This window comes from Penaeus japonicus, unplaced genomic scaffold (assembly GCF_977035675.1).
Source record: "Penaeus japonicus unplaced genomic scaffold, GWHDUDI00000001_assembly GWHDUDI00000034, whole genome shotgun sequence".
NCBI lineage: Eukaryota > Metazoa > Arthropoda > Malacostraca > Decapoda > Penaeidae > Penaeus > Penaeus japonicus.
Genome location: NW_028234436.1, coordinates 9,542,780 through 9,551,119, shown reverse-complemented (window position 1 = coordinate 9,551,119; position 8,340 = coordinate 9,542,780). Strand labels below are relative to the sequence as shown.

The window sequence follows — 8,340 nt, the reverse complement described above, 5'->3', positions numbered from 1 at the left end:
GGGGGAGGGAGGGAGGGAGGGAAATGGGGGAGGGAGGGAGATAGGGAGGGAGGGAGTATCCCGCCCTGGCTTCCCATGATTTATTATCGTCGAGATGTCAAATGCTCTTTATTTATGAGTCAAATAATTGGGTATTATAGGAGACTGTGATGTATGCCCTTTGCCATTGTGTTTGGCTTTGCGTTTCTGTATGCATATGGAGGGGCATGAGAGAGAGTTTATGTATGTGTTTGTCTGCGTGTATGTGGGAAGCTGTACGTATGTATGTTTATATAAGTGCTCAAATGATATTTCATAGATACACATACATAAACAAATATTAATATATATATATATGAATATATATACATATATATAAATATATATATATATATATATTGTATTTGTATATGTATATATATATACATACATACATAATATATATATATATATATATATATATATATATATATTTATATATATATATATATATTCATATATATATATCTGTATATTTATATATATATATTATATATATATATATATATATATATAGATATTATATATATATATATACATATATACACATATATGCAAACACACATATGCACACCCACAGTCACACACACACGCAAGCTCACAGCCGCACCTACACACAGCTTCCACCCAAAATCCGCCCTCGTTCCCCGGCCGGGAGGTGAAGCGAGCATCAACCAAACCCTAAGAGGACAAGGAAAAAATGCAATATCTATTTTTCTTCGTCTCCTTCTCTCTCTCTCTCTTCCATTTACTTGTCTTTGCGATATTGCCTTTCCCTGTTCCTTCCTCGAGTGACCAGCTGTCGATATGAAGTAATCCAGAACGGAGATTACTGTTTAGTTCCTTTCATTTTCTCCCGTTTTTTTTGCCCCGGTCATTTTCTCCGACTTTTCGGTCTTGTTACTGTAATTGGTATTGTTATTATGTAATGTGATCTTGGTTATGAAAAGTGATTTACATGTTGCAGACATGCGATAAAAAAACTATGCAAAGCTTTCAAACAAAAGATAAAGACACGATATCGCTTTCCCCGCTATCCATTATCAATATTGTTGTTATCGTCATTATCATTATAATTGTTATTATCATTATTGTTGCTGTTATTGTTATGATTATTATTATGATTATGATTACTACTATGATTATTATTATCATTGAAATTATTATTATCATTATTATCTTTGTCATCATTGTCTTTATCATTGCTATTATTATCATTATCATTAACATTATCATGATTGTCATTATCACTGGTGTTATCATCATTATTATTATCACTAAAATCAATATTATTATCATTACTACTATTGTCATTAATATTATAATTATCATCATTTTTGTTTCTATTATCATTATCATCATTATTATTATCATTGTTGGTACAATTTCTGTTATTACCATTATCATTATCATCCTTGCCATTATCATTGTTATCATTATCATCATTATCAATTCTATCATCATAATCATCATTCTCATTATTATCATTAACCTTATGTTTATCACTACATTTATTGCTATAATCCTTATCATCATCATTATCATCATCTTCATCATTACTTGATTATTTTGCTTTGTAGAAAAGTGGTTTCTTTGTTACGCCGGGGGGGGGGGGGGAAGGCATCGCTTACCCAACTAATGTCTTTTTCCGTGTTCCCTCATTATCATACATAAATATTCTGAACTAAATAGAAGATATGTCTATATGAATATCTTCCTAGGGGTCTTCAGTTACATAGGTATTTTGGAAAGATGAATACAGAATTCATACACATTCAAATAAAGCCTCACACACACACAGACACACACACACACACACACTTTCATACTCACACACACACACACACTCACACACACACATTCATACTCACGCACACACACACACACACACACACCATCACACGCACATCCACACACACCAATTATAAACGCGCAAAACACACACACACACACACACACACACACACACACACACACACACACGCACGCACGCACGCACACACACATACATTCACACGCACATCCACACACACCAATTATAAACGCGCAAAACACACACACACACGCACACACATAAATAAATGCACACACACACACACACACACACACATTCACACACACACACACACAAACACAAATCTTACAAGCACAAATACAACGCACAAATCAACGCATCTAGTATTGGAACACTTAGACAAAACAACACATACAAACAAACAAACAAGTAAACAAACACACCCCCCCCCCCCCCCCCAATCTCCCTCCCACAAACACCTGCACTTACACAACACCCCCTACCCCCTCCCCTACCCCCTGCCCTACCCCCTCCCCTCCCCTACCCCTACACCGAGGCAAAATAATTCAACAGAGTTAATCCCATCACATCAGAAACCCTATACAAGTAGCACAGGTAATTGCTGGAAACATCAGATCCCGCAGAACTCGCTTGCTGGACCCCCCCCCCTATCCCTCTTTTCCTCCCTCCTTCCCTCTCTCCCTCTTTTTCCTCCTCCCTCTCTCCCTCTCTTCTTTCTTTCCTTACGCCTTTCCCATCAAATCATTCTCTCTCTCTTTCTCTCTCTTTCCCCTCCTTCCCTTCTTCCTCTCTTTCCTCCCCTTCCTTCCGTCTCTCATATCCTCCTTCCCTCCCCTACTTCCTCACTCTCTCTCTTTCTTCCTCCTCCTCCTCTCCCTCCCTCTATCTTCCCCTCTCCTCCTTGTGTCTCTCTCATCCTCCCATTCCTACCGCTTTGCGTAATGTAGGGGGAGGGGGAGGGGGAGGGGGAGGGGAATGGTTTTGCAACATCCCTCCCTGAAGGTAAGGCGGCGGAGAGTAAATAGATTGGATTTGCCAACGATTAAAACTCTCCTCGCTCTCTCTCTCTCTCTCCTTCCCTGCCTGCCTGCCTCTCTCTCTCTCTCTCTCTCTCTCTCTCTCTCTCTCCTTCCCTGCCTGCCTGCCTCTCTTTCTCTCTCTCTCTTTCTCTCTCTCCTTCCCTGCCTGCCTGCCTCTCTCTCTCTCTCTCTCTCTCTCTCTCTCTCTCTCTCTCTCTCTCTTTCTCCTTCCCTGCCTGCCTCTCTCTCTCTCTCTCTCTCTCTCTCTCTCTCTCTCTCTCTCTCTCTCTCTCTCTCTCTCTCTCTCTCTCTCTCTCTCTCTCTCCTTCCCTGTCCTTGCTCTCTCTCTCTCTCTCTCTCTCTCTCTCTCTCTCTCTCTCTTCCTGCCTCTCTCTCTCTCTCTCTCTCTCTCTCTCTTTCTCTCTTCTTCTCTCTTCTCTCTTCTTCTCTCTTTTTCTCTTCCTCTCTCTCTCTCTTTCTCTCTCTTCTCTCTCTTCTGCCTGCTCTCTATCTTTCTCTCTTTCTCTCCATTCTCTCTCTCTTCTCTCCATTCCCGGGCCTCTCTCTCTCTCTCTCTCTCTCTCTCTCTCTCTCTCCTTCTTCAATCATTCGCTCCTACTCTTATTTTACGTTTCTTATATTTTCTTGTCTCCTTCGATTAACCTTCTCTTCTCTTTTTATTCCTATCTAATATATATTCATTTTATTTATCTTTTTCTTCTCATCTTTCTCCTTTCGTCTCCTTCCTCCCCCTCCCTTCCCCCTTTTCCTCCCTCCTCCCATTACCCCCTCCCTTCCCTCTTTTCCTCCCTCCTCCCTTTCCCCCTCCTCCCATTACCCCCTCCCTCCCTATCATCTCTCCGCCTTCCCTACTTTCCCTCCCACTAACCCCCCTTAACTCCTTCTCCCTATCTCCCCCTCCCCCCCTTTCCCCCTTGCCCCCCCCCCTAGAACCTCTCCAAACGCGATTGGGAAAAAGCGTGTTTCGAAAGCGCTGGCAACGGCTTCGGCTTCGAGCGAACGAACGATTGCTGGCCTTGGCTCGCCCGGAAACAAATTTGCGGTTTTAATTAAATTCTCTCTCTTCTCTCTCTCTCTCTCTCTCTCTCTCTCTTCTTCTCTCTCTATCTCTCTCTTCTTCTTCTTCTTCTTCTCTCTATCGCATTCTCTCTCTCTCACTCACTTTCTCTTTCACTTTCACTTTCACTTTCACATTTTCTCTCTCTCTCTCTCTCTCTCTCTCTCTCTCTCTCTCTCTCTCTCTCTCTCTCTCTCTCTCTCTCTCCATTCCTCTGTCTCCGCCTTTCTTTCTCCCCTCCTTCCCTGCTCTCCCTCTTTCCTTTTTCTATATCTGTATATTCTAGATTTTCAAAAAAGAGGAAGAAACGAAAGAGGGAAAGAAAGAAAGAAAGAAAGAAAAAAGAAATACAGAGAACATTAAGCCGAAAGGACGCTTATTGATGTATGGATAGGGGGGTAGGAGGGGGGTAGGGGGTTGGATGGGGGAGGGGGTGTATAAAGCAGTGGGTACCGGGTTTATTTGCTTGAGGGTGGGGGAAAGAGCAAATGCTTGCATGCACAAACATGATATCATATATATGTGTGGTTATATATACACGAGGAATTGCAAAATTACATTAGTAACAGAAAACGGAAAACGGTTTCCAAATTTTCGTTTTCTGTTTTCGTCTGCATTTCCCCATGGTGCGTTTTCCCTGTTACTAATCTTCATTTTCTTTCTCTCTCCCTCGTTCTCTTTCACTCTCTCTCTCTTTCTCTTTATCTTTCTTATCCCCCCTTCTCTCTCTCTTTTCCCTTCCTTTCTTGCCTACTCCCCCCCCTTACTCTCTCTCTCTCACCCCCACTCTCTTGTTCTCAATCTCTTTCTCTCTCGTCCTTCCACCTATCTTGTTCACTCTTCCTCTCTCTCTCTCTCTCTCTCTTTCCCTCTCTTTCCCTCTCTCTCTCTCTCTCTCTCTCTCTCTCTCTCTCTCTCTCTCTCTCTCTCTCTCTCTCTCTCTCTCTCTCTCTCTCTCTCTCTCTCTCTCTCTCTTTCCCTCTCGTTCCCTCTTTTTCTCTTTCTCTCTAGGTTCGTCAACGCGGGCGTCTCTGCTGCTCGTGGGCGTGACGGTGGCTTCGCTTGGGATGGGCGTGTGACGTCACTAGCTTCGGAAGGAAAGGAGGAAAGAGAAAGAAGGAAGAATGAAGGAGGTAGTTGGTGGACGATGGAAAAGAAGGACGGAAAGAAAAGTGAAAGAGAAAGAAAGAGGAAGAAAGAGAGAAAGAAGGAAAGAAAGAAGAAAGAAGTGAAAGAAAAGGGGAAGAAAAAGGATGGAGTTAAAGCGAAAGAGGAAGAAAGAAAGAAAGATTAGATAAGAAATATGAAAGAGAATGAGGAAGAAAGAGAAAGACGAAAAAAATAAAGGTCAAATAAAAGTCAGATAAATAGAAATAAAGAAAAAACAAAGAAAAAAAAATAAAAAACACCATCGAAAAGCTTAACATGGTGACGTGTATAGTGACGTACAGTGTATTACGTGTATAGTGTCTTATACTGTGGTGATGGGATGAATGATACATTTTCCTTCAAGTAATATTTCTAACTCGTGTTCCGTGATTTTTTTTTCTTATTTCTCCATTTCCATATTCGCTTCTCTATTCCTCTTCGTTATTGTTCTATTCCGTTTCACTTTATTTTAGTGTCGATTATTTATCATTATTCTTTTTTCTTTTTCTTTTTTTTTTGCTTATCCATATATGTACTTATGGAGATTTTGTTGTTCTATTTGCTCTCTCTGTTTATTTGTTTGTTTGATTTGGGTTTTAAAAGTTGGATATTTTGAAGTATTTAATAAAGATGATAATTGGGATGATAATGATTATTGAAATCACAATAACAATAGGACTGCTAGTAATGCCAATTGTAGTGATGATGATGATAATGATAATGCTATAAAAGGTAATGATTAGCACCATTACAATTATCATTATTATCAAAATGATGGTTGTTATCGTTCTTATCAATTCCATTACTATTAATACAAATGGTGTTGATGGTAATCATCATAATTATCCTTATTAGCATCATTATGAAAAGGTGAAAAGTCCAGAGCATTAATTAAAAACAATGGTGAAAACAGCAACAACTAAAAAGCGATTGACTACACGAGAAGAGAAAGAGAGAGAGAGAGAGAGAGAGAGAGAGAGAGAGAGAGAGAGAGAGAGAGAGAGAGAGAGAGAGAGAGAGAGAGAGAGAGAGAGAGAGAGAGAGAGAGAGAGAGAGAGAGAGAGAGAGAGAGAGAGAGCTCTGATCAACGTTGTGAAGTGAAGAAAGGCAGAAAACAAGAAAGAGGAACAAAGAAAAAACAAGGAAGAACGAGAAAGAGGATAAAGAAAAACGAGGGGAGAAAGGAAGAAAGAGGACAAGAAAGTGGGGAAAAGAGGTTGCCAGAGAGGAAGAAAGACTCAACAAGAGCAAGAGAGAGAATAAGAAAGAGGCAAAAAGAGAATGAGAAAGAGAAGAAAGAGAATGAGAAAAGGGAAAGAAACAGAATGAGAAATATGAAGAAAGAAAAGGGAAAAAGCCGATGAAAACGAAGCAAAAGGAGGCAGAAAGCGAGGCAGAAAGAGGCAGAGAAAGAGACGGAGAAAGAGACGGAGAAAGAGACGGAGAAAGAGACGGAGAAAGAGACGGAGAAAGAGGCGGAGAAAGAGACAGAGAAAGAGACGGAGAAAAATGCAGAAAGAGGCAGAAAGACGCAGAAAGAGGCAAAAAGAGACAGAGAAAGAGGCAGAAAAGGCAGAAAGAGAAGGAGAAAGATGCAGAAAGAGGCAGAAAGAGATAGAAAGAAGCAGAAAGAGGCAGTAACAGACAGAGAAAGAGACGGAGAAAGAGGCAGAGAAAGAGGCAGAGAAAGAGACGAAGAAAGAGGCAGAGAAAGAGACGGAGAAAGAGGCAGAGAAAGAGGCGCAGGATGTGTGAAGGAAGTCCGTTGAACCGTCAGCACAGCCTTCCGCCTCTCAGACAAGTCAGTCCAAGTCAATCAGAAGCGGCCACGCATCCCTGCTTTAATGCTCTGGGTACCTTTCGCCTTTTGTTGGACCGGCTGGGGTCCTTGTAGCCTTTTCTTCGCCTTTTAGTACGCTCTTTGATTGATTTATGTCCCCCCCCACACCCCACCCCCTTTTTTTTGCTTTGTTGTTTTAGTGGGGTTGGGTTGGTGTGTATGTGGGTGTTTGTGTTTGTGTGTTTGGTTTGTGTGTATGTGTGTGTTTGTGTGTTTGGTTTGTGTGTTTGGTTTGTGTGTATTTGAGTGTTTGTGTGTGTGGGTTTGTATTCGTATGAATGTGTTCTGGGGGTTCATTTCGTTAATTTTCTTTGTTTGTCTCTTTGTTTGTCTGCCTGTCTTTCTATCTCTTTCTATTTCTCTCTTCTTCTCTCTTTCTATAATTCTCTCTCTCTCTCTCTCTCTCTCTCTCTCTGCCCCCCCCCTTCTCTCTCTTTCACTCCCCCTCCCCCTTTACGCCCCCCTCTACCCCCTCCCCCCGCTTTTCTCCCCAATCCCCCACCATTTCCGTTTCTTTCTTTCCTTTTTTTCCTCTCCATTACCTCCCCTCTCAGGCCTTCACCCCATCTCTTTCCCTGGTCTTGATCTCCCCAAAAGAGTGCATTTACCCTACACGAACGGTGACAGAAATGCAGCTCTGTTTCCCTTGGCGAGGTCTCTGTCCGCCTTAACCCCTGAGTAATTCTTCTTTTTTCTTTTCTTTTATCTCTCTCTCTCTGTCTGTTTGTTTGTCTCTCTCTTTTTCTTTTTCTTTCTGTTTGTCTGTCTGTCTGTCTGTCTCTCACTCTCTATCTATCTATCTATCTATCATTCTAATTTTGTCATTAGTTCTTTTTTTTTCTTTTTTTTGTATTTCTTCTTCTTCTTCCTTCTTACTTTTTCCGAGAAAAAAAAAATCTTAGTTGATTCACTGTCCTCATTTTCCTCTTTCCCTTCCCTTCCTCTTTTACTTTTTCTTTCTTCATAGTTCTTCTAGTCTTCCCCTTCAAGCTCCTATTTCTTTTTTTTACACCTTTCTTATTCTTTCTTTTGTTTTTCGTCTTACACTTTTATTATTTTTTCCCTTGTCTTGTCTTCTTGCATTTTACCCTTCTTCCTTTGTTTCCCTCTTGCAATTTACTTCCTTTTTTCCTCTTACACTTTTCCTCTTCCTTTTCTTCTTATAATTTCATCCATCACCATTATCTCTCCCTTTTACATTTTATCCTTATATTTTATCTTACATTTTATCTCCTACACTTTATCTTATTTTTTAATCTTTTATCTTATTTTTTAATCTTTTTATCTTACTCTTTTATCTTTTTTATCTTTTATCTTTTTTATCTTTTATCTTACATCTTTATCCTTATCTTTATATTTCTATCCTTCTTCATACTCTTTTCCTCTTCTTGCACTTTTATCTTCTTACTTTTTTTTCAAA

At 40.4% G+C, this 8,340-nt stretch overlaps 1 protein-coding gene across 1 annotated transcript in view; it reads left to right on the top strand.

Annotated features, from left to right (window-relative positions):
* LOC122263748 (uncharacterized) overlaps positions 1-8,340 on the top strand; it is a 95,439-nt gene that overhangs the window by 77,803 nt on the left and 9,296 nt on the right. The window lies entirely within an intron of this gene.